Raw genomic sequence first — 24,787 nt, forward strand, 5'->3', positions numbered from 1 at the left:
ATTCGTGCGAGGCGACGCAGCGCCGTGGATGGACTGCGAAGTAAAATGGACCATTCTGAGCACAGCTCACCGCGGCCACTGCAAATATCACCACGGTGGCTGTTCTGACCGTGCAGTATTTGATTTGCAACTTCTGACAGCAGATGGCGATGAAACGATCGACAGTGAAAGCCACAGTGAACCAAACTGAACAGTCCGTGTTTACCTTTTCAAGGTAAATGTTACCGAACATTGTTTCGAACAAGAAATTCGCGAACAAATAGATCAAATTAATCTGATGCATTTTTTTTCTCTTTTCTTTGGCTTGGCTTCGCGGACGAAGATTTATGGAGGGGGTAAAAAAGTCCACGTCAGCTGCAGGCTCTTTTGTGGCTGACCAGTCCGATGCGGGACAGGCAGACACGATTGCAGCGGTTGCAAGGGAAAATTGGTTGGTTGGGGTTGGGTGTTGGGTTTTTCCTCCTTTGCCTTTTGTCAGTGAGGTGGGCTCTGCGGTCTTCTTCAAAGGAGGCTGCTGCCCGCCAAACTGTGAGGCGCCAAGATGCACGGTTTGAGGCGTTATCAGCCCACTGGCGGTGGTCAATGTGGCAGGCACCAAGAGATTTCTTTAGGCAGTCCTTGTACGTTTTCTTTGGTGCACCTCTGTCACGGTGGCCAGTGGAGAGCTCGCCATATAATACGATCTTGGGAAGGCGATGGTCCTCCATTCTGGAGACGTGACCCATCCAGCGCAGCTGGATCTTCAGCAGCGTGGACTCGATGCTGTCGACCTCTGCCATCTCGAGTACCTCGACGTTAGGGGTGTGAGCGCTCCAATGGATGTTGAGGATGGAGCGGAGACAACGCTGGTGGAAGCGTTCTAGGAGCCGTAGGTGGTGCCGGTAGAGGACCCATGATTCGGAGCCGAACAGGAGTGTGGGTATGACAACGGCTCTGTATACGCTTATCTTTGTGAGGTTTTTCAGTTGGTTGTTTTTCCAGACTCTTTTGTGTAGTCTTCCAAAGGCGCTATTTGCCTTGGCGAGTCTGTTGTCTATCTCATTGTCGATCCTTGCATCTGATGAAATGGTGCAACCGAGATAGGTAAACTGGTTGACCGTTTTGAGTTTTGTGTGCCCGATGGAGATGTGGGGGGGCTGGTAGTCATGGTGGGGAGCTGGCTGATGGAGGACCTCAGTTTTCTTCAGGCTGACTTCCAGGCCAAACATTTTGGCAGTTTCCGCAAAGCAGGACGTCAAGCGCTGAAGAGCTGGCTCTGAATGCATTATAACGGCAACGATAACCACTATCAGATCTGCGACCGCCATGGCTACTAGATAGCGAGTGAGGCATTTGGAGAGGCCACAGTTTCGGAGTAACAGGATCACAATCGCAGTTACATTAACTGAAAGAAATGAGAAAATATAGCCTTACGTTCATATGGGAGAAAATTTTCTGAGTCACCTTACCTGAAGAAAGGTCCAAATCAGGCTTTCCCGGGAGCTCACAAGCCCGCTTGCGCTGAATGAGATTGGTTTACGTTCATTGTTCGAACTGACTCTCCATTAGCATGTCGAACTGGGTCGTCGAATATCTCAATTCCCGCATCAAGTAACAGCGAGAAATCTGGAGGCCGATCCTGTTTGGATCATGATGCTCTCGGATCGCAGAGGTGGCCGCCTTAGTGAACAAAGGTAACAGCGTCTTTCTCTCTGGCCCCTGAAATCATCCCATTAACGGAGTTGTCGTTGTTCAGTAGAATAGCTGATACCGTGAAATGTTGACTATATATAATGGAACACATTCTGAAAGGCGTCACACCTGATCACAAGACAGACTTTTGATGACACAAAAGGACATGTGACTTCACCCTACATTAAAAGCTTTCCAAGACAAGGGACAAGGGATCTGGTCTCTCCGCCTTGCGGAACAGAGTTGCCATCAATGTGTCTCGTTGGTGGGGAATAATGGCAGACGATGGTTCTTGTTCAAGGTTCTGTTCCTCTAAATTTCGAGCGGCCTGAGCTGGAAATTGCATGGGATCATGGACAGATATATCTGGAAGGGAATGGGGTGGGAACTTGAGACCATCTGCAATTTGGAGGAATGGGATTAACATTGACTTCTTCTCCTGCCCCATATCCGTTCATCCAGCTCAGTCTCTCTCTCTCTCTCTCTCTCTCTCTCTCTCTCTCTCTCTCTCTCTTTCTCTCTCTCTCTCACTCTCTCTCTCTCTCTCTCTCTCTCTCTCTCTCTCTCTCTCTCTCTCTCTCTCTCACTCTCTCTCTCTCTCTCTCTCTCTCTCTCTCTCTCTCTCTCTCTCTCTCTTCCCTTTCTTTCCATTTCACAGTGCTGAATCAATTGTTGTCTTTCTTATCATAACCAATTAAAACATTTTGTCTGTTGGTCTTTACCCCTCCAACTTCCAGTATCCCCCTTCCCTTCACTAGCATGCAATTAAGACGTCGTGTTTCTTCAATCATATAATGAGGCAAGACTCAAGCCCGACTCGGTAATAATATATCTTCACCTCCTATGGACGCTGCAAGATCCCTTACAGAATTTTGATTAGAATCACAGCGCTGGCAGTCATTCGTGTTTCACTCACATAGATAAAGGTTCACAATTCCTCAATATCGGCAGGGTAAATGCTGATGGCATCTCGCAAAGAGTATTTGCGGCCTTCCGTTTTGGGGACTGCATGGTGGTCCAGGTGTTAGTTAGGTGCTCAGACCGATTTTAAACATTTCCTTCTTAAATTTTAACCAAGGTGGCTCAAACCGGGTCCCTTCAGTGTTTCCAATCATTGCTTCTGAAAATTGACAACAAACAGAGGATCTAAAGCTGCTAAACATGGTAAAGAGGAGACAGCCCTTCTGACTGGAGACTTAGTTTCAGACAGGCTGAAAAGGAGGGAGATAACACGAGAAAAACTGGAGCAGTGGAAGACAGTCAACTAGAGATTGAAGAAGACCTACAGTTAATTTCATCTATTGAGAATGGTTTGGAATCGGTGGAGAATGGAGTCAGTTAATACAGTGTGAAGCACTGTCTACAAGCAATTCCAAGTTAATTTCGAGGTTGGTCGATTTAGGGAGCAGGAGCAGACACCAAAATGTTCGGATCTTGCGGCTTTTGGAAGATACCGAGAAAGGCATGTTAACGATTTCTTTTGCAGTTTACTCGGGAAAGCGTTTGGAAAGAGGCATTTTGCGACTCAGCCCGATCTATGCAGAGCACACCAGTCTCCAGTTGCCAATCCATCCTCGGAACATCGTTCACGTTCGGTAATTCTTCCTTTTCATTACTATCAAGAGAAGAATCGTGTTTTTCGTGAAACTCATCGGAAAAGAAGTTCCTCCTTGAAAGCATGGAGTCCATCTTCACGAACCACATAATTGACCTGGACGTTTTTCACTCGTAATTCTATGATCAGATGTTTGGGTCACGTTAGATTCCTTAGTGACCGAAGTGTCAGTCAAATGGCCACAGATATTTGACTGCATTTTCTTGTTGCAGTAAAAGGGGTAAATAATGAGCAGACAAACTACATTGTATTTCTTTTTAAATACAATCCTTTTAGATAGGTTTGCTTGTGCAATTTATGATCCAGTGAGGACCCAAAAAACAGTTTGTTGCCGGAATATCACACTATATTGTCAAGGTAATACGGGTAGAACATTTAAAATGGAGTTAACTTTGAATGACACTGACATTGGATATTTTACAGCCGTTCAGCTGGTTGAGAAATTGAATATAACATTTTCTTTTTGCCGGGCACTCTGGACTGGGTTGATGCTGGTAGACGACAAAAAATGTTGCTGCTTTTCTCTTTCAATTTAAATGATGCACACGAGTCTGGAAATAGAATAATTGTGGTTCCCTCGATTTGAAAAAATACGACTCAAATAAAAGCAAAGAGGAAGGTACTACCTTTCTAGGAATGCTGAGAAAGAAGGGGTTAATTTAGGGTCTTATCAGAAGTGACATATATGTCACCTGCGACCTCCTATCACACCTTCGGCTTCTTCTTGAACTGACCAAGGCCAGAGATTGAAATAATGTCACAGAGCAACCTCATCAGCATCTTGGAATCAGCTGGCAAACTGCACAGCTTTCATCGCTCTGAATGGCAAGACGCTATATTCGTCAGACACTTAACAGGTTGTACTTTGCGTTCTTACCTATTAGAGCCCTTGACCACTGCGACACAAAAGGAGCCCCCGGGTCTCATTTAGTGAGTATCCAACGATTATCCTGCCACTACCTATTGACATGCCATAGGCCCAAACCTCTCCCACTATGCTCCTGTCCAAATCTTCTTGAATGTCGATATTTATCATGTTTTCCTGACTTCATATGGAAATGTTAACCACAAACTGCGTGAAGTCGTTCTATTTAACCAACACTGTGGAAAATGTCTACTTGCTCTTACTCCATCCATTCCCCTCCTGATATTCAATACCTCCATCAGGTCATACCCTTTATGTTTTGACAAGTGTATAAAGTGCACTGCCCCTGTAATTCCACCCTTCAAGTCCAGTCATCATGGTTTGGCGGCGATTAATAGAATCAGATTTCAACTATCGTCTTATATTTAAAATAAATGTTAGAAGAAAACTTAGATTTAAAACTAATTAATTAATCAACCAACGGGTATCAAACCTCTGAATGAACATAACTATGTTTATAAAACAGAAGGCATCAAGTTTCCTTTGATACACTCTTTCCAAAATGAAATTAAGAATTGTCAGGAAAGAGACATCCTGTCTACGTTTCAAAAATAATTAGATATCCGCATGAATAATTTTCCTTACCTGGAATATCGACCGCTGCCAGTATGGGATAGTAAAATCTGACTATCTGGAAAATGGCTAGATAACCCATTTTTGGCCTGAACCAACGGTAAGTTGTTGCTGCCCAATTGACACTATTTCAGGGAACATTTATAACCCATTAAAACTTTATTAAGTTACTGAGTGGCATGTTCATTCGCATTAACCTCAAACCACGGAAAGAAGCACAATTAGAATTAACAATGCTTACACGTTACGTCACATCGTAATCGACTTTAATGGTCCCAAGAACGTTAATTACTTTCATTCTATTTGGATAGATTATGTGTGGGAAAATTACCCAACATGAATGAGCTTTGAACTGATGAAATAATAAAAATACATATTTTTATCATTGAATTATTTCACAAGCATCATCTCTTTCCATGAATAGTAACAATAGTGTTGTAACACAGGTTTGTCAAACAACGATCAGTGTATAATAAGGGAGGAATTTTCGTGATTCCCGTAAGTGGTGAACCTGACTTCACAAAGCTGTCTTAAATATTGCTTTTTGAAAACCTTCCTCGTTGTCCATTTGCTAACCTAATGTATCTATAATCATCCAATCATTTACGTTCATGGATAACAAACAACAATGGATGCAACGCCCAAACACACTGCTCATCACAGGGCTTCAGCCAGAGAGGCAGTCATGTAGTACTACTCTCAGGCTTCTCCCGGAGAGCAAATGTCGAATCCAGTTTACGAAGCCACCATGAACACCAAGCTACTGATACTTCATGAGTGATCTCCAATACCATGGAAAATGGAGGTGCATTGGGAGCTACTGTTACGGCAGCACTACCGCTGCTACGGACCCTCGGAGAGCTGGGAATGGACTCAAGCGCTCTCGCCTTGCCCACTTTCCCAGTTTGACTTTCGTTAGCTCCCGATAAGCTTTAAATGGCCTGCAAATTGAGGCCCAAGACAAGTCTTCCTTATTCTAAAATATCCTAATTTCATTGTCTTGTCCATGGTGGATTGTGAATGGTTGCCTTAAGGTGAATGGAGAAAATGGATTATGAAATGGCACCTTAGGTATAAGATCTTCATTTGTAACTGATTGCATTGTGGGAAACCTTGGGTTATGAGTGATTGCATTGATGGCAATCCTTGGGTTGTGATTGACAACATTCGTGGGAATCCTTGGTTCGGAATGACGGCATTGTTGGAAATCCTTGGGTTGTGAGTGACAGCAAGGATAATGGCGGAACATGCCTTTGGCAATCTAAAAGACCGTTGGTGATGCTTGTCCAAGCGTCTTGATGTTGCTACCTCATTTGTCCCAGATGTTGTATTTCCTGGTGTGCACTGCACAATATATGTAAGCTCAACAAGGAGAACTTTTTTGCCAGAGTGAATATTGGTTCGAGCAGATCCCCCTGCACACAGTAGCCAGGAATGTAATGAGCACCAACCCAATGGACTCCAGACCATCCTTTCTGTGATTATGTCCATCCTGTAAGTGGAGTGAATCTCAGGGGTTGCTCTTGCGACTCGGGTATGTGCTTCCCGCCCACCAACCCAACACCTACCACCTGTTCTCAGCCCTCGCACTCTCCAGCCAGAAGCCTATGACAGGACCCTGATGCCTGGCTTGATATTTCAGACTGTGGTCGTATGACGGGAATAGTGAGACATTAATTAAACATGAGAATTCTATGCTTTTTGAAACTTTAATTCAAAATGTGTTCAATGGCTATTACCTGCTTTCATCAATGCTTGAGGTAGATAATGACCCACAAATATTCAATGTTGTCTTCTAACTACTTGTAAATAATTGAACAGAGAAATAACATTGCAAATCCATTCCACACGTGAAGATGACAGGTCAGACATAAAGAACAATGTTAACAAGAGTAACACCTCTACCCTGCACCATTTCATCACATTTATAAGTGTTTCATTCCTTTAAATAGTGCATGGAATATTGCACTTAGCCGGGTCTCATCAACAACAAAGTGGGAAGAGAGTGAGCAGCGTTAACCGAGTAACACCAGCCACACAAATAATTCCGTCATTGAAAGGAATGAGAAAGGGCTGCGTGGAAACCAGTGCTGGACCACAGCATTTCATTCCTCTCCATGTGGCCAATGCCGTGATGAGCTGATGTTGAATGAAATGCCATGCTGACCCGAGTGGTTAGGTACATGGGAGGATGTGTTCCATAGGGCTGTGGGAACTGGGACAGACATGCCTCAATTAGTGTGATGAATTCCTGGAATATGGAAGACTCACTGTTCATTCTCACGCAGATGCCAAGCGGGTCACTGCCTCCAAGTGCTTGTCACCTTCCCACCAGCGCACTGTCTCCTCTTCTTTCCTTAACTCAGCGAATAACTCTCTCTCCTGCTTCAGTGTCATCTCGGCTCACTGGCGGACCCTCTCTCCTTCTTCCCGGTCAAGTGTGGACATCATGCTCTGCAGCATCTTAGAGAGAATCTGAGCCTTTGTCAGTCTCTGCGCTTGTGTCTGAGAGAGGGCAGTGTGGGTCAAATCAGGAAAATGTATCGTTATTTCAGTCATGTGCTTCTCAATACACGCAATCTCATTAATGCTCCTATACTTGTGTCATCTGGTGAGAGAGCTCCCTGGCTACTTCCACGGACAGCGAATACTGCATTGCTGCTTTTAGGGCATCCAAAGCCATGCCAGTGGAGCCATCGGGGTGATCTGCTCTTCTTGCATCTGCATCTAAGTACTTCAATTCCAAATTACTGCTCCCACTCCTCCGAATGTGATCCAGTACAGCGTGGAACATTTTCCTCAGACTACTCAGCTTGGTCACTACTTGAGTTTTACTGCATATATGACCACAGGCTGGGTGTGCAGTGGCCATTCATGGGAACATCCCTCACTCTCCTCAAGAGCTCCCTTTCCTGGGCCTCTTGAGACATATGGTCAAGAAGCAGTCTAAAACCATTATACTATTTTTAGTCAATTATATTTGACTCCGTTTAAAATTTTAATAATCAGTTTAGTTCCTCAGATACATGATTTAGATGTGTTGAAGATGTTGATAACTGTTTATTTCCGACTTGCACTTGCTCCAAGGTTAAAGGTTTTTGGTTGCAAATTAAATGCTTTGTAGAACAGATTTTAAAAATAAATTTGCCTCTTAATCCAATGTTATTGTGTTAGGAGATATTAAATCAGCAGCTTTAAATTTAAAGATGAATATGTATCAAACTTTTGAAAATGAGCTAACTGCAATGCACCCAATGCATATTTCCATGTACGTTTATGCAAAGCTACTCGTCCTAATTTTCCCTTCCATAAAGCTCCCGTACTGCTCTATTCAGATCCTGAAAAAACCCTTTGAAAGTAAACATGATATCGTCTGAAACGAATATTGAATTCCAGAAAATATATTCATTTTAATGCTATTTACTCGACCAATTAATGTTAACGGCAGATCTTTCAATTTATTCAAATCCATTTTAATATTTTTTTTAATAAAGGAACATAATTTAATTTATAAAAAGATTGATAATCTGCATTTACTACCATCCCTAAATATTAAATTCTATCTGACCATTTTAATTTTATAATACTTTTATATTCTGAATAATCTCCATCCCCAACTGGCAATATTTCACTCTTACCCCAATTTACTTTATATCCAGGAAACTCACCAAATTTCAACAAACAATCTTGTAAATATTTCAAAGATTGTTTCTGTTCTGTTATATATACAAACACGTCATCTGCAAACAAATTTATCTTATATTCATCATCCACAATTTTCATTCCTTTAATATTATCGTTCTGTCTGAGATAACTGTTCGATAGCCAATGCAAATATAGCTGGTGACCAATGGACAACCTTGTCAAGTGGATCAAATAAATTTAAATGGTAAAGAAATTTGGTCATTTGTGACCACCCTCGCAATTAGGTTTGTATATAAATCTTTAACCCAACCAATAAAATAAGGGCCAAAATTAAACTTCTCTAACACCTTAAATAAAAAAAATCCACTCAATGCTATCAAAGGCTTTTTTTTTCCACATCCAGCACAACCGCCATTGGGTAGTTGGGTTGCTGTCTAAATGCATTGACCAATGTTATCAATCTGAGTATATTATCAGAAGCATTTCTCTTTTTAATAAAACTTGTTTCATCTATATGTATCAACTGAAGTAAATATTTGGCAAGTCTATTCTCTAAAACCTTCGCGATAATTTTATAATCTACATTTAATAAGGAAATAGGCCTATATGAAGACACTTTCAACAGGTCGCTATCTTTCTTAGGAATCACAGTAATTATAGTACTCGAACAAGATTCTGGTAACAACTGCTCCTCGTTTACTTTCTGCAGTACATCTTCAAATACAGAAGATAAATCTTCATAAAATACTTTATAGAATTCAACTGTGAATCCATAATCTACTGGTGACTTTCCATTCAGCAACTCCTGTTCAGCCTCTCAAATCTCAAAATCTGTGAATAGAGCTTCCAATTCTTTAAACGCCACCTTCCCTAAAACATGCAAATTTAATTTAGATAAATAAGATTCAATGGAACCACGTTCCTGCTTTCCCTCAGAAATATATAATTACTGGTAAAATGAATAAAACAGGTAATTAATTTCATGAGGTTTATAGGTAACTGTTGAATTATTTTTCACAGCATTAATAATCAACAATGATTACACTGTTTACATCCGGTACCACACGGATGGCAGTCTCTTCAATCTGAGGTGCCTGAAAGCTCACACCAAGACACAAGAGCAACTTGTCCATGAACTACTCTTTGCAGACGATGCCGCTTTAGTTACCCATTCAGAGCCAGCTCTCCAGTGCATGACATCCTGTTTTATGTAAACTGTCAAAATGTTTGGCATGGAAGTAAGCTTGAAGAAAACTGAGGTCCTCCATCAGCCAGCTCCCCGCCATGACTACCAGCCCGCTCACTTCTCAATCGGGCACACAGAACTCAAAACGGTCAGCCAGTTTACCTACCTCGGCTGCACCATTTCATCTGATGCAAGGATCGACAACGAGATAGACAACAAGACCCACGCTCCTGTTCGGCTCCGAATCATGGGTCCTCTAACGGCATCAACTACGGCTCCTAGAATGCTTCCATCAGCGCTGTCTCTGTTCCATCCTCAACATTCATTAGAGAGACTTCATCACCAACATCGAAGTACTCGAGCTGGCAGAGTCCACAACCATCGAATCCACGCTGCTGAAGACCCAACTGCGCAGGGTGGGTAACGTCTCCAGAATGGAGGACCATCACCTTCCCAAGATCGTGTTATATGGTGAGCTCTCCACTAGCAACCGAGTCAGAGATGTACCAAAGAAGAGGCACAAGGACTGCTTAAAGAAATCACTTGGTGCCTGCCACATTGACCACTGCCAATGTGCTGATATCACCTCCAACCATGCATCTTGGCACCTCACAGTTCGGCGGGCTGCAAACTCCCTTGAAGAAGACCGCAGAGCCCAGCTCGCTGACAAATGACAAAGGAGGAAAAACTCAATAAACCAATTTTCATTTGCAACCACTGCAACCGTGCCTGCCTGACCCGCATCGGACATGTCAGTCACCAACAAGCCTGCAGCAGACATGGACATACCCTTCCCTAAATCTTCATCTGCGAAGCCAAGCCAAAGAATAGTTCGAGATGTCTGTTCTGTTTTTAACTAGCATGTTAGTATATTATGAGCTCCCTCACCCAATTCATAACAACGTTGTGGTAATGTAATGGAATATTTAAACAGTGTTTCTTACTTTTGCAGCCTTTGCTTCTCCAAGGCTGAGAACCTGCTTGTTTTTAGAATCAGCAGACGTAAGCTAAATTCCACTCAGAGGCCAGAGATGCTGTTATCTGATGAAAGGACATCTGTGTAACAATAACATTTAATCTTCCTGCTTGTTTTGTTCACAGACTGTCAGAGGCCTCGCCTTGATGCAAAATAAACCATTTTATTCAAAGAGATAAGCTCAAAATTATGTTATTCGATAGAAGCCTAGCATGCTAGCTTGCTCGCTTATCTTTCTTGCTGTGCTGGGAATAGGTGCTTGGGTATGCAGTTTTTAGGTAATATAAGCCATGGTCCCGCTGCTGAAGTTTGAGACTCTCCGAGAGGTGGTAACATCTCTCAGCAAGAAGACGAAGTTCTAGAGTCCAGCCAACGTCCCGGTTGGGGGAGGTGGAGAAGGTGCTACCGGCACCCTGACAACCTACTCCGTGTGCAGTCGTTGCCTCACTTCAGCAGTTTGGACCAGTCCAAGCGTTGATAAATATAGTTAGGAAGGGCTTGCATATTGTAGTTTGAAATCAGCTTTTGAATTTGTAATAAACATTTGTATAAACTGAACTGTTCTCAGTGTCTGTGTCTATTTTCTGTCGGTAACTGAATCACTGTCACCAATCTAAAACGAACAAAATGAGAGGTATAAGTTTACCCAAGACAATTGGCACTGCGAGCACAGTTGGTCTCAAGATGTTTCGCCGAAAGAATGAGATGAGCCCTGAGCAGTTCTTGATTCCGGGATGGCCTTCCAAAGACGATGGGTTTGACATGTTGGCCAATAACCTGTCTTTGTTGGAACCTCCCATTAGTTGGGATGAGAAGTTAGACACATCAAGTGCACCTCTGGGAGAGCAGGTTCCAACTCTCCTTCAAGAAAGTAAATTTCCTGGTAAAAAGGGGACGCTGATGGACGGGTTTTGGATGATAGCCACAGCCTTATGCTGCGCCGTTCAACGTGAAGCAGAATTACTTCAAAGAGATGTAGAATCCCAGCACAAAAGAGAGCAATTAGAGGAGGAGCTAGAAGCCAATCGACCATGCTGTTCCATGATGATCGAGAAGTTTCGCACCAGTCAAGACTGAGCCAAAGAATGGGAAGATATGCATGTCCAAATGATCTGCCATAATATTAAACTCCGGCAGCAGCTCTGTGCAAATGAGGAAAGGCATGGAGTAGAACGTGATCCATATCATATTCGTGCCATGATAAGGAATGGTGAAGATCTTGATATAATTGATGATTGGGATAGGAATATCTGGAATGATGACAATGGTAATAATGCAGATACCCCTCGGCATGTGCTTAACATACTACCCTCTTTAGTCACTGTTCACGCCCGCCCCGTAAGGCAGCAGACTTCCCACACAGACGGAAGGGGGGATGATGTAAGGGCAGAGATTGAAGGGATAGATACACCCGTCTCCCAAGTGGACCCAGGGGAAAATACCGAAACCCATGCTTATGCTCTATGGCCTATCCCCTCTACGGGATGGCCTCGGACTCCTCCCCTAGACTGGGTGGAGGGCCCTGTGGGCGAAAGTGTGAATAGGAAACATTCAATGCTACGTGACTTCTCTATAAAAGAGTTGGCTGCCATTGGAGATCGATTTAGGCAAAAGGGAGGTGAAACTGGCAGCTGGCTCCTGCATGTCTGGGAACAAGGGGGGGGTAATGTATTTTTAACCCCTGAGGAATTGTTGATATTAGGAGCATTTACTACTGATATCTGGGTCACAGTTGAGCTGCGGGGTAGAAGGTGAGAGGTGGATTACTTACTTACTACTGCAGGGGATGCCCTGCTACGAGTATATGCATCACCAGTAGATTGTGATTTAAATTTTCAGAATAATTGGGGAACCCCAGAGGAGGTTATAGCAGTAATACGTCAACAGGCCGTGGCCTCTGCCCTGTTTGCTGGGCATCTGAGGCTGTGGGTACATGGGAGGAGACCTGAAGAAGAGATATACACGGCCAGAATGCATACCAGATGTGTTCGTTCCATCCAACCCACTGTACGGGGATTGGTTCTGTCCGTAACGAGTCTGCTAATTGTGCACCCTGTGTCTGAGGTGGTGCATCCCTTATCTGGACTTAGAGACTTAGAGGTGGGAGGTAACATCCACTCACGTACAGCCCAGGTTACATCAGACAAGCAGGATGAAAAGAGAGGGGCTGCTGCTAATAACGGACCTACAAGAAAGGACCTTTTTATAACCTTGTTAAAGTTAGGTGTACCTAAAAGTGATGTTGATAGGAAACCTACTGCGGTCCTTTATGCCCTTTATAAGAGAAAAGCAGGGGAACATCATCCCCAGATGCAGAGTCCTCCTGGCCCAGCTGTGCCCTCTGCTCCCACTGCTGCTTCTATCAAGCCGGCTACTCCTGCTCCAGTTACCCGTGATGAGATACAACAAATGGTTAACAAGGCTCTTATGGATACTAGTAGCATGTGGTCCTGGAAGCCCCTGAACCCTACAAAATGCATCAAGGTGTGGCCAGGGAGCCCGTGCCTACTCCATTGAGATACGGTGGATATACGGGTCCCACGGTCCTACATACCATTATCAATCCATTGGGGTTTGGGTAATGACCACCAATATTTGCCTTGGTCGATACCGGTGCAGAGTACTCGGTGATTCCGGGTAACCCCGACCTCTGGACTGGACCAACATTTCAAATAAAGGGGTTGGGAGGAGTGGTCACCCTGACAAAGGAAATAAAATTCCGTGCCACGGTGAGTGATAGCCTTTCCCTTGCATGGTTGCATGCCCTGGTGGCTGCCACTGACGAGTATATCCTGGTATTAATATGTTGGCCGGTACGGCCCTTAATGCTAGCCAAGGGGGATTTGCATTTGTAATTCGGACTATTACAAAAAAACTAGTAGTGGGTCAAGCTAAGTGGGATCCTGTGATGGTGCCACCGCCCATGAAACCAGTGTGTATTCCACAATATCGCCTCCCTAGAGGGCAAGAAGAGATTAGTGCTTTGCAAGAGGAAGGGGTAGTAAGTCCTGCAACGTCGCCCTTTAATAGGCCAGTTTGGCCGGTCCAGATGTGGATGGCTCCTGGAGAATGACAGTTGACTATCGCAAACATGCCCCACCACTTGCTTGGGTAGTTCTGGACATTGTTGCCCTTATTGTAAACATTGCTACTGGGAACTCAGGAACATGGTATGCTGTCATTGATCTTGCTAACGCCTTCTAGTTGAAGTCTCACATGATCATTTCGACTTTACCTAGAAGGGGCGTCAGTATACGTTCACCCACCTCTCTCAGGGCTATTTGCCACAGCCTAATTTTCCGTGATCTGGAGACGGTGCCAGTCGCCTTCTCTCTCGATTCGCCATTATATTGATGATGTGATGATCCAAAGGAACAGGGAAGAGATGGTAGAGAAAGCATAACAAGTGGACGCCTGGTTTACTGATGGTAGCAGCCGGTGGGTGAAAGGAAAGCAGAAGTGGAAGGCGGTGGCTTACCATGCCAGGTCAGGAACTCACTTATTGGAGGAGGGAGATGTTGGCTCCACTCAGAATGCTGAGTTGAATGCGGTCACTTTACCACTAGAACTCCATGATCACCCTCTTCGCTTGTTTACTGATTCCTGGACTGTGGCTCATGGACTAGTGGTATGGATGCCTGATTGGGAAAGGAATGACTGGCTGGTACATGACCGCCCAGTATGGGCAAAAAATTGTGGCAGCTGTTGTGGTATGCTTCCATTTATCGTGAGATAACCGTATATCACGTTGACACCCATACCAATGAGACGACGAATATGGCACAACATAATGCAGTAGCAGATCAGCTTGCAACTATCATCCGCGTTGATACCGTCCTCCTGGCTCGATGGGCACATGAACAGAGTGGCCAATTAGGGGAAAAGGGATCAAATACGTGGACCCGTACACATGCCTTACCCATCCATCAGGACATGCCCAGCATGCCAGCTTGTGAAGTCCGGTACCATTCCTCCTGGTCCGCATAGCCGGATAAGACGGGGAGCTCGCTCAGCTGCGGTCTGGAAAATTGATTACAAAGGCCCCATGCTAGACTGTATGGGTAAACGTTACGTCCTAGTAATGGTTGACACCTTTTCAGGCCTGATTTTTGCTTTTCCCACCAAGACGGCTGACCAAGCTAGCACTATCCAAGGACTAAACCATTTAATTTCTCGTTAGGATGTACCAGAGAAAATTCAGTCTGATAATGGCTCCCACTTCTCCGGGAAGGCAATCTGTGCTTGGGCAGCTGACAACAATATGTTATGGTTGATCAATATTCCTTATTACCTGCACGAAGGCTGCCGGGTTAATTGAACAAATGAACGGCTTACTTATGTAACAAATTCGTTTGTTAACACCACTGGGGACCCTGAAGGGGTGGAGGCAGCAGGCAGTCGACAATTTGAATCATCGCCCTTTAAAGGGAGGTGCACCTTTCCACCGACTTCTTCACGCTTCTGAACTACAGCCTATTCCAGAGGAAAAACAGTCATTGCCCCCCATTCCCGAGCTAGAGAATGCCGGACAAAATGTATGGGTTACACCACCAGGTAGTGGCCCTCCTGGTAAGCGGGAAGTAGTGACATCTGCCCTGGATCGGAACGCTTACGGCATCGTGAGTGACATATGTCAGGCTTCTTTGTTCCAGGTCCTATGGCTTTCGTTCCTGCTGATCTGACTTAACAGATGCTTTGATGCCAGCAATTGAATTTGTAATGTCAAGGATTTTCTGAGGGAGTTGTCCGTGGAGTTCACGGCACGATGTTTCCACTAATGTATATGATATTGTTCAGCATGTTTCAAAATCTGTTCGTGAGCTTCAGTGTCTGGGTATTGTGGCCCACATGGTTTGTTTGAGCCTTTAAACTCAGCAAGTCAAAGAGTGAAATTTATATCGCAAGCGTTAAGATACATGTTCCACATTTGCCGATTGTCCTTCATCAGGTCTGAACAAAATGTGGGCGGCACCCGAATAATATGATGGAGGGTAGGGGGAAAGGGTCTGGGGAACAGCATAGTCCCATAAGAAGGAGGGTTACTCCGAATAGGCGGATAATGGAAGGAGAACACACGAGGAAGGAGCAGGAGGAGGATTGGCTGTGCGGATAGAGTGAAGAAGGCGGATAACTGGAGGAAAGAAGAGATGGGAAAAGATAAGGAGGACGAATGGAGAGTAGACAAGCGGAAATCTGTGAGAAAGATGTTAATGCTTTCCTGTTGGAGGGTGACCATCAGACTAATTAATCTTTGCTCCTCCAATTTACAGGTAGTCTTGTAAGACACTACACGAAGCCAGGGAGACACATGGGAGTGGAATGCGGGACTGAAATGGTTGGCGACTGTGCGATCTTCGTCACTGATGCTGTCAGTGTTTGAGGAAGCGATCTCCCAGTCTGCCTCCCGTCTCTCCCATAGAGCGAAGTTCACAATGGGTGTACCTAATACCGTAGTTAAACCCCATGGGTATACAAGCCAAATTTTGCCTCATTTGTAAGGTCTGTTTAGGGACACATTTGGTGGTGAGGGATGAGGTCATGCGCAAGTGGACCACTTCCCACGGCTGTAGGTAAATGTGCCAAGGGGGCGATTGCTGGAAAGGGCACAGTGGAAAAGGAAATGATAGCAGACAGGAAATTATAATGTTCAAAAGGCATACGTTGAGGTCCATGAGAAGGAAAGTCTTGGAAGGTCATGGGTTAAATACAGGCAAATGAGAGTGGATTGTCAGCATATTCAACATGCTCCAAAAGAACAGGTCGTTCTTCTGTATGGAAAGTTGTATATCTATATAAGGCGTTGTTGGTTTTGCCTAAATTGAAGACAACATGGAATTGTAGCGTTCGACATAATCAGTGTAAAACCAAATGTGATGGTAAACGTTGAATCTAAAAGACACATCTCCTTAACGGAGAGATTCATATCCTGAAGATCATAGGAAAATATTTCCATTCAGAAGCAAAGGACTGGATGTCGTGGCTGATCAGGACTTACAGAGAGTTTCCTGACAACTGTCTAAAATACTAATTACTAAACAGAACTGGTCGTGTTTGCAGAAAGAGAGAAATAAAAAAAAATCCTACAACAGTATAACAATCATAGTACAAAGGCAGGCCAGTTCGGCCATTCCAGTCCATGCCGAACAACTGCCCCAACAAAACTCTAGACCAATATGTCGAGGAACCAACTCGGGAGCAGGCCATTTTAGATTGGGTATTATGCAATGATAAGGGGATAATCAGCAATCTTGTTGTGCGAGGCCCTTTGGGTAGGAGCGATCACACTATGATCGAATTCTCACTCGACAAGGAGAGAGGTGAAATTAAAACCGAGACTAAGGTCCTGAATTTAAATAAAGCGAATTATGATGGTATGAGACGGGAGTTGAGTAAGATTGATTGGGTGATGTTTATGGGGGAGTTGACTGTGGATAGACAATGGAAAGCATTCACAGATCTAATGGAGAAATTGAAAAAATCGTTTATACCGGTTTGGTATAAAAATAAACCAAAAAAGGTGACTCAACCGTGGATAACAAGGGAAATTAGAGACAGCATTGGGTCCAAAGAGAGAGCATATCAATTGGCCAAAAAAAAGTACCGCAACCGAAGACTGGGAGCAGTTCAAGATGCAGCAAAGGAGGACAAAGGGATTAATCAAGAGAGCAAAAATAAATTACGAAAGTAAGCTTGCAGCAAATATAAAAATCGACTGCAAAAGCTTTTATAAATATGTCAAGAGTAAAAGATTGGTGAAATCCAGAGCAGGTCATTTGCAGTCGGAATCAGGGGAATATATAATGAGGAATAGGAAATGGCAGACCAATTAAATTCTTACTTTAGTTCTGTTTTTACAAGAGAAGATACAAATAACCTCCCAAGGATGTTGGGGAACATGGAGACTAATGCAAGGGAGGAACTGAAAGAAATCAGTATCTCTAAGGACATGGTATTGGGGAAATTGATGGGATTGAAGGCAGATAAATCCCAAGGGCCTGATAATCTACATCCTAGGGTACTCAAGGAAGTGGCCATTCAGATTGCAGATGCTTTAAGAATTATTTTCCAGAACTCGATAGACTCAGGATCAGTACCCATGGATTGGAAGGTAGCTAATGTTAACACACTATTTAAAAAGGGGGGGTAGAGAAAAAGCGGGGAATTATCGGCCGGTGAGCCTTACATCAGTAGTGGGCAAAATGATGGAATCCATTATTAAGGAGGTAATAGCGGAGCATATGACTAGCAGAGAAGGGATCGGACGGAGTCAACATGGATTTACAAAAGGTAAATCGTGCTTGACAAGCCTATTGGAATTCTTTGAGATGGTGACAGGTAAAATAAAGGGGGGAGAGCCAGTGGATGTGGTGTTTTTGGACTTCCAAAAGGCCTTCGATAAGGTCCTGCATAAACAACTGGCTTCCAAAATCAAGGCTCATGGGATTGGGGGCAAAGTATTGAGAACTGGCTGGCAGGTAGAAGACAGCGAGTTTGGATAAATGGCTCGTTTTCTGAGTGGCAGGCGGTGACCAGTGGGGTACCACAAGGATCTGTACTGGGACCCCAGCTGTTCACAATTTACGTTAATTATCTGGATGTGGGGATTGGATGTAATATCTCCAAATTTGCAGATGACACTAAGCTAGGAGGGGTTGTGTGCATGGAAGAGGGGGTCAGGAAGCTCCAGTGTGATTTGGATAAATTGAGGGACTGGGCAAATACATGGCAAATGCACTACAATGTGACGTTATCCACTTTGGTAATACAAACCGGAGGGCAGATTACTATTTCAATGGCAATAGATTAAGAGATGGGAAGTGCAGAGAGACCTAGGGGTACTTGTACATCAGTCTCTGAAGGTGAGCATGCAGGTAAAGCAGGCGGTTAAAAAGGCAAATGGTATGTTGGCCTTCATATCAAGAGGGTTTGAGTATAGGAACAAGGATACCTTACTGCAGCTGTACAGGGCCTTGGTGAGACCACACCTGGAGTATTGTGTGCAGTTTTGGTCACCTTATCTGAGGAAGGATGTTCTTGCAGTGGAGGGAGTGCAGAGGCGATTCACCAGGCTGATACCTGGAATGGCAGGAATGACTTATGAGGAAAGATTGCGCAAATTGGGATTGTACTCCCAGGAGTTTAGAAGATTGAGAGGGGATCTCTTAGAGACATATAAAATTCTGGCAGGACTGGACAGAATGGATGCTGTTGGGATGTTTCCAGTGATGGGAAAATCCAGAACCCGGGCCCATGGTTTGAGGATAATAGGCAAACCATTTAGGATCGAGATGAGGAGGAATTTCTTTACCCAGAAGGTGGTGAATGTGTGGAATTCATTGCCACAGAGGGCAGTAGAGACAGGTTCATTAAATATATTTAAGAGGGAATTAGATATATATTTCTTCAGTATAAGGGTATTAAAGGTTACGAAGGGAAGGCAGGGACGGGGTACTGAACTTAAAGATCAGCCATGATCTCATTGAATGGCGGAGCAGGCTCGAAGGGTCGAATGACCTACTCCTGCTCCTAGCTTCTATGTTTCTGTGTTTCTATGTTACTCCACCCGGGCCACAACCCCGCAAACCTCTCTCGTCCGGGATTTAATTATTAATCATTTTTATTTTTATATTTCAGAACTGTTATCAATGCTTGGAAATAAATCAGGTCCTTTCTTTTTTTTTTAACCAGAAAACAATAAAGCAACATTTTGAGAAATTTTAAATTAAAGGAACACTCAGCTAACGATGTGCCCGTGAAAAGATATAAAGTATGACTTTCCAGTAAGCATAATATAAACCCGGAGCCACGCAATGGTAATTGCGGGCATCTCATAACTTTAAATATGTTCTCAATAAATGTCTTCTCAATATGATCTTGAAAACTTCAAAACGGGATAATATTGTTATCATTTCATTTACAGAACAGCCTATGTAATGTGATCACATATTTCAATCCACTCTTTAGTTGCTCCCTGAATCTCCACTGTGTCAGCGCATAGATACACGTGTTGGTGCAGGTACTGAGCATTAGTAAAATGAATCCAAATTGTTGTAGGATATAGATCGGCGCTCTGAAATATCTGTCGTTGGCAGAGATGAATTAAATTATCCGATTTTTCTTGAGTAAATGAATCTATAACAGGGTTTGTTTGTTTAACTGCGCACATGGATGAATATTTCACCTGCAGCAATCCTGATGCCATAAATGCTCTGTGATTACTAAGCCATTGTTTAGGGTGCTATCTACGCGGAATGAAATGTTTGAAATCCATTATATAAATTGTACCTAATTGACTCGTTATGTGCACGGTTTCATAACTACAAGGTCAATGACATTTTTTCTCAAGCAAAATTTTTCAGTAACAATTGGGTCTGGAGTAATGATTGTCAACCTTCCCTTCCCACTCACATACCAACTTAAGCCATCCATTATCAATCAAAGAGAACTTATGGAATCGGAATTCCTTGAGGTTCATTGTGATTATCGACGGCAGTATAAAAACAAGTGATCTGCAACGACCGACATCATCTGAACATGGATCAAATTAAGTGAATTGAGGGGCATCCTTGTCACACAGGGACCGAGCGGTAAAGACAACAATTGACAGAGGATATAAACAGGTCATGAACAAATCCAAGGAGATGATTGTGGATTTCAGGACAAATCTGGGAGACAGGACCCAGTGTCACTCGCTGGCTCAGTAGTGGGGAGTGTCAAGAGCTTCAAATTCCTGGCTGTTAACCTATCCAAGGATCTGTCCTGGAGCCTCCAAGTTACTGCAATCACAAAGCCGGCTCGCCAGAAATTGTACATTGTTGGACGTCTGAGGAGATTCAGCATTAGAATGATGACTTGAAAGCCTCTAAAATTGCACTGGAAAAGCATTCTGGCTGGTTGCATCACTGCCTTGAACGGAGGCGCCAATTCCCAACACAAGAATAAACTCGAGAGGGGTGTTAACCCTGCCGGTGACATCAAGGCACCAGAATCCACTGCATGGAGGACATTGACCTGAGGTAAAGTCTTTAAAAAAAATCAGCCTCTATCCTGAAACACACCACCACCCATGTAAAATCACCCACGGCAATGGTGTTCCTGTCACTCGGCTACCATCAGGGAAAAGGTACAGAAACCTAAATAAGAGTCTCAATGGTACAAGGACAGCTTCTTCCCCGCTGTCATCAGATTCGTGAATAATCAATGAACAAGACACGTCCCTACATTTCGTGCAATTTGTTTTATGTTTTCTAGTTATGTGTAAGATTATTATAATATGTATGATTACACGATGCTACTGCCGGGAAACACCGAACTTCATGACAATAAATCCTGATCCTGATTTGGTTTCTGAAAGTCTGCAGATACCGAGAGTGTGGTGAAAGCATAACCCTGGTGAAACTCAGCAATTCAAAGAGTGAACTTTATATCGCAAATGTTTAGTCCTTCATCGGGCTTTGTGGGAGGCACCCGGATAAAATGATGTGGGAAGTGTCTGGGGTACAGTAGGCAGGGAGGAATAGGCAGATAATGGAGGGTGAACACACCAGTAATGAGAAGCAGGAAGAATGCCTCTGCGAATGGAGAGCGAATAGGGAGAAAAACTAGAAGAAAGAAGAACTAGGGAACGGGAAGGGAGGGAGAAGAGAGAGTAGGCAAGCGGAAATCGGATCGTTTGATGTTAATTCTGTTGACCATCAGAGTAATTAAGTTTTTCTCCTCCAATTTATAGGTAGTCTTGGCAGGACAATACACGAAGCCAGAGAGAGACATGGGAGTGGGAAGCGGAATTGAAATGCCTGGCCACTAGGAGACCCCTGTTCCTAATGTTGACGGGGGAAGGTATTCAGCAAAGCCGTCTCCCAGATATGGGTCCAGTTTCTCCGATAGGGAGTAGGTCACAATGGGTGCAATACCTAATGCTGGAGATAATTCATGCGGATACACGTAAACCTGCTTGTACTGATAGTGAGGGATGAGGTTTGGACACAAATGGAGCAATTCCTGCGTCCGCATGGACATGGGGAATGGGGCAATTGGTGGGAAAGGTTTAGTGGACAAGGACATGCTAGCATTGCAGCAATTGTAACGTTCAAGAGATTGAGGTTCAGGGAAAGGGAGAGTTTGGAGAGTCAAGGGCCAAATTCAGGCAAATGAAACAAGCTGGGCAGCAGGTCCAACATGCGTCAAGTAACCGGGGAATTGGGTTTGTATATAAAGCATTCAAAACCCGAGTAATTTGAACACAACGTCAAATTGCACATTTCAAACTAATCTGTGTAAAACCAAGTGCGGTGGATAACGTTTAATTGAAAATATATGTACAATTAATGGAGAGATTCACATGCAGAAGAACGTGATGTAAAAAGTCTGTGTTCAGAGGAAAGGGCTGGAATTCGTGGCTGATCGGAACAAACAGAGAAATTCATGACATCTCTCTCAAGGCCTAAAAACTGAACAGTTTGCAGAGAGAGGGAAACACTATCTTTTAACCAAATCATATAATCATATAACAATTAATCAACAGAAAGATGCCAGTTCGGCCATTTGTGTCTATACCTACACCTACTCGCACCAAGTCCCATAATACCCCTGACCTTTCTGGACCTGAAGCTAATAATTTTGCATTTTTATTGTTATATTTCCGAACTGTTATCAATGCCTGGAAATAAATCAGTTCCAGTATTTTTTTAAACTGGAACACAAAAGGCTGAGAAATTTTAAATTAAAGGAATATTCTACTAAAAATGTGCACTTAAACATATAAAATATGATGCTGCAATATTCATAATATAAATATGGGTCAACACCACCGAAATTGCGGACATCTCCTAATTTTAAATATCTTTTCAATAACAGTCTTCTCGATATGATTTTGAAAACGTTTAAACTAGATTATCTGGTTTTCGTTATATTTGCAAAGTTTCCCAGTTAACATGAACAAATATTTCAATCCAGTTGCTCCCTGAATTTCCGCTGTGTCAGCGCATAGATACACGTAACATGAATCCAAATTGTTGCAGGATATAAATCAGGTGCTGAAATATCTGTCAGTGTATAAATAATTTTGCTTTTGCCATTAGTCGAATGTAAAACATGTGACATCTAGAGTTAAATAAAATTGGAAGAAAGCGCGAATAACAAAATCATGGAATGTCTTCATTTCTCCACCTCTGGGAATTTCTGTTTCTGACCGCTGCAGCGCAGTTCCCAGTTCCTAGCGCACTCTGTTCGCAGCGGTAATATATCTGACGGTTAATGCATAAAACAGTACAATTAAACCAATTGGTGATAACGGGTTAATAATAATCATAAATGACTCGAACAATGCCCACGCTGGTGATGACATATATGCAACCGTGGTAACACAGCGCCGTGCATCCTCTGCGAAGAACAATGGTACAGACACAGCAACGCTCCCTGCAGCAGCGGTCGATATCGCCACGGTCGTCGTTCTCTCAGTGCAGTATTTTTTTCGCAGTTTCTCACAGCAAATGGCCATGTAGCGATCGAAAGTGAAAGCAACCGTGAACGAAACAGAACATTGCGTGGTTACTTGCTTCAGGACAAGGATCACAGAGCATATGAAGTGTTGAACAAGAAATATGCGAATAAATAAATAAAATTATTTTGTTTCATTTTAATAGCAAAGAGGACCACCATCAGATCTGAAGCCGCCATTTCAACTAAGTAGCGAGTGATGTATCTCGAGAGACCACAATGTCCGTGAAAGAAAAAAACACCATTGCCGTCAAATAAACTGAAATCAATATGAAATATAGTTATTTCCTTCGGAATATATTCAGACTAATCAAATTGATATAGTGTGTAGGGTAAGTACAGTTATCCTGAATGAGACACCGCCTGGGGTGGTGATAGAAAATGTAATGGAATATTTGGGAGATAAATTGATAAAATTAGAGTAGATTACTTACACACACACACACACACACACACACACACACACACACACACACACACACACACACACACACACACACACACACACACACACACACACCTTATTTTAAATATTGAATAATTCGTATTCAGTAACTTTTCAGAATCTATGGAGAATGCTATGCACTTTTCAAAATTAGGTGCTAATTGAAATGACGTCATGAAATAAATAAATATTGTCTCGGACTGGAATCTGGTCGGCTGTGTTGAACATTATTTCCGACTTCTGACCCTTCTGCAAAGTGCTCACTCAAAGGTCACTCATTGGTTTTGTTTACATTGGGAAAACTCCTAGACCAAGAAGACTAACTCCTATTGTTTGGTGGAGAAGGTCAGGGGTTTTGCAAGAGAGAGATTCACATGGGCTTTCTGGCATATATAGATAGAAAGAGACAGACAGACAAACAGACTAACAGATAGGCAGGCAGACAGTCAGCTGAAACAAGCAGGAAATGCTTGTTGGAACTAAAATCAACTCTATAGCGGAAGTGGCGGGAAGTGCTATATGTCTGGTATTTCTCTTGAAAAAAGTGGAAAAGAAAGTAACTATTTGTTAGCCTGAAAGAAAGAGGCTATCTTCTGGAGTACCCTGATGTGGAGAGTTCTATCAGCAAGATATTGAGGTGACTAATGGAGGTACATCATTTGTAGAAATCCTATAACAACAGATCTCTCTCTGCAAACCCTATGAGTACCTTGCTGAGCGGTAAACATTAACCTTGCAAGCACCAAAGACTGGTGAACATTATGCTTGTTAAATTTTGTACACATATAAGAATTCCCTGCAACCAGAGAACTTGGAGAAATGAGAAGTGTGTTTGGACTGTGAACCAAATAAACTTTCTTATATTTACACACACACACATCACATACACGTGCACTTACAATTAGAAGTGGATTAAGTTGGGTTAACTGCCCAAGCAAAAGTGATAAAAAGAATTAAACATAAAGATTTAAAAAAATAAATATGGGAAATGTTATGCTCTGGAACTATGAAAAATATAATAAACACGAGGTTACTCATGATACAATATACTTGGTTACACAGGCTATATATCGCACCTCAAAAGATAAATAAATGGGATCCAACATTATCAGATATATGTTTTCGCTGTAAGAAGCAAATGGGAACGACAGTACATGCATTTTGGGAATGTGAGGATGTGAAAATGTTTTGGGAAGATCTATATCAGGTATTAAATAAAATCACAAAAAGCAACATACCAGAAAATCCATAGA

The sequence above is a fragment of the Narcine bancroftii genome, chromosome 13, assembly GCF_036971445.1.
Source record: "Narcine bancroftii isolate sNarBan1 chromosome 13, sNarBan1.hap1, whole genome shotgun sequence".
Taxonomy (NCBI): domain Eukaryota; kingdom Metazoa; phylum Chordata; class Chondrichthyes; order Torpediniformes; family Narcinidae; genus Narcine; species Narcine bancroftii.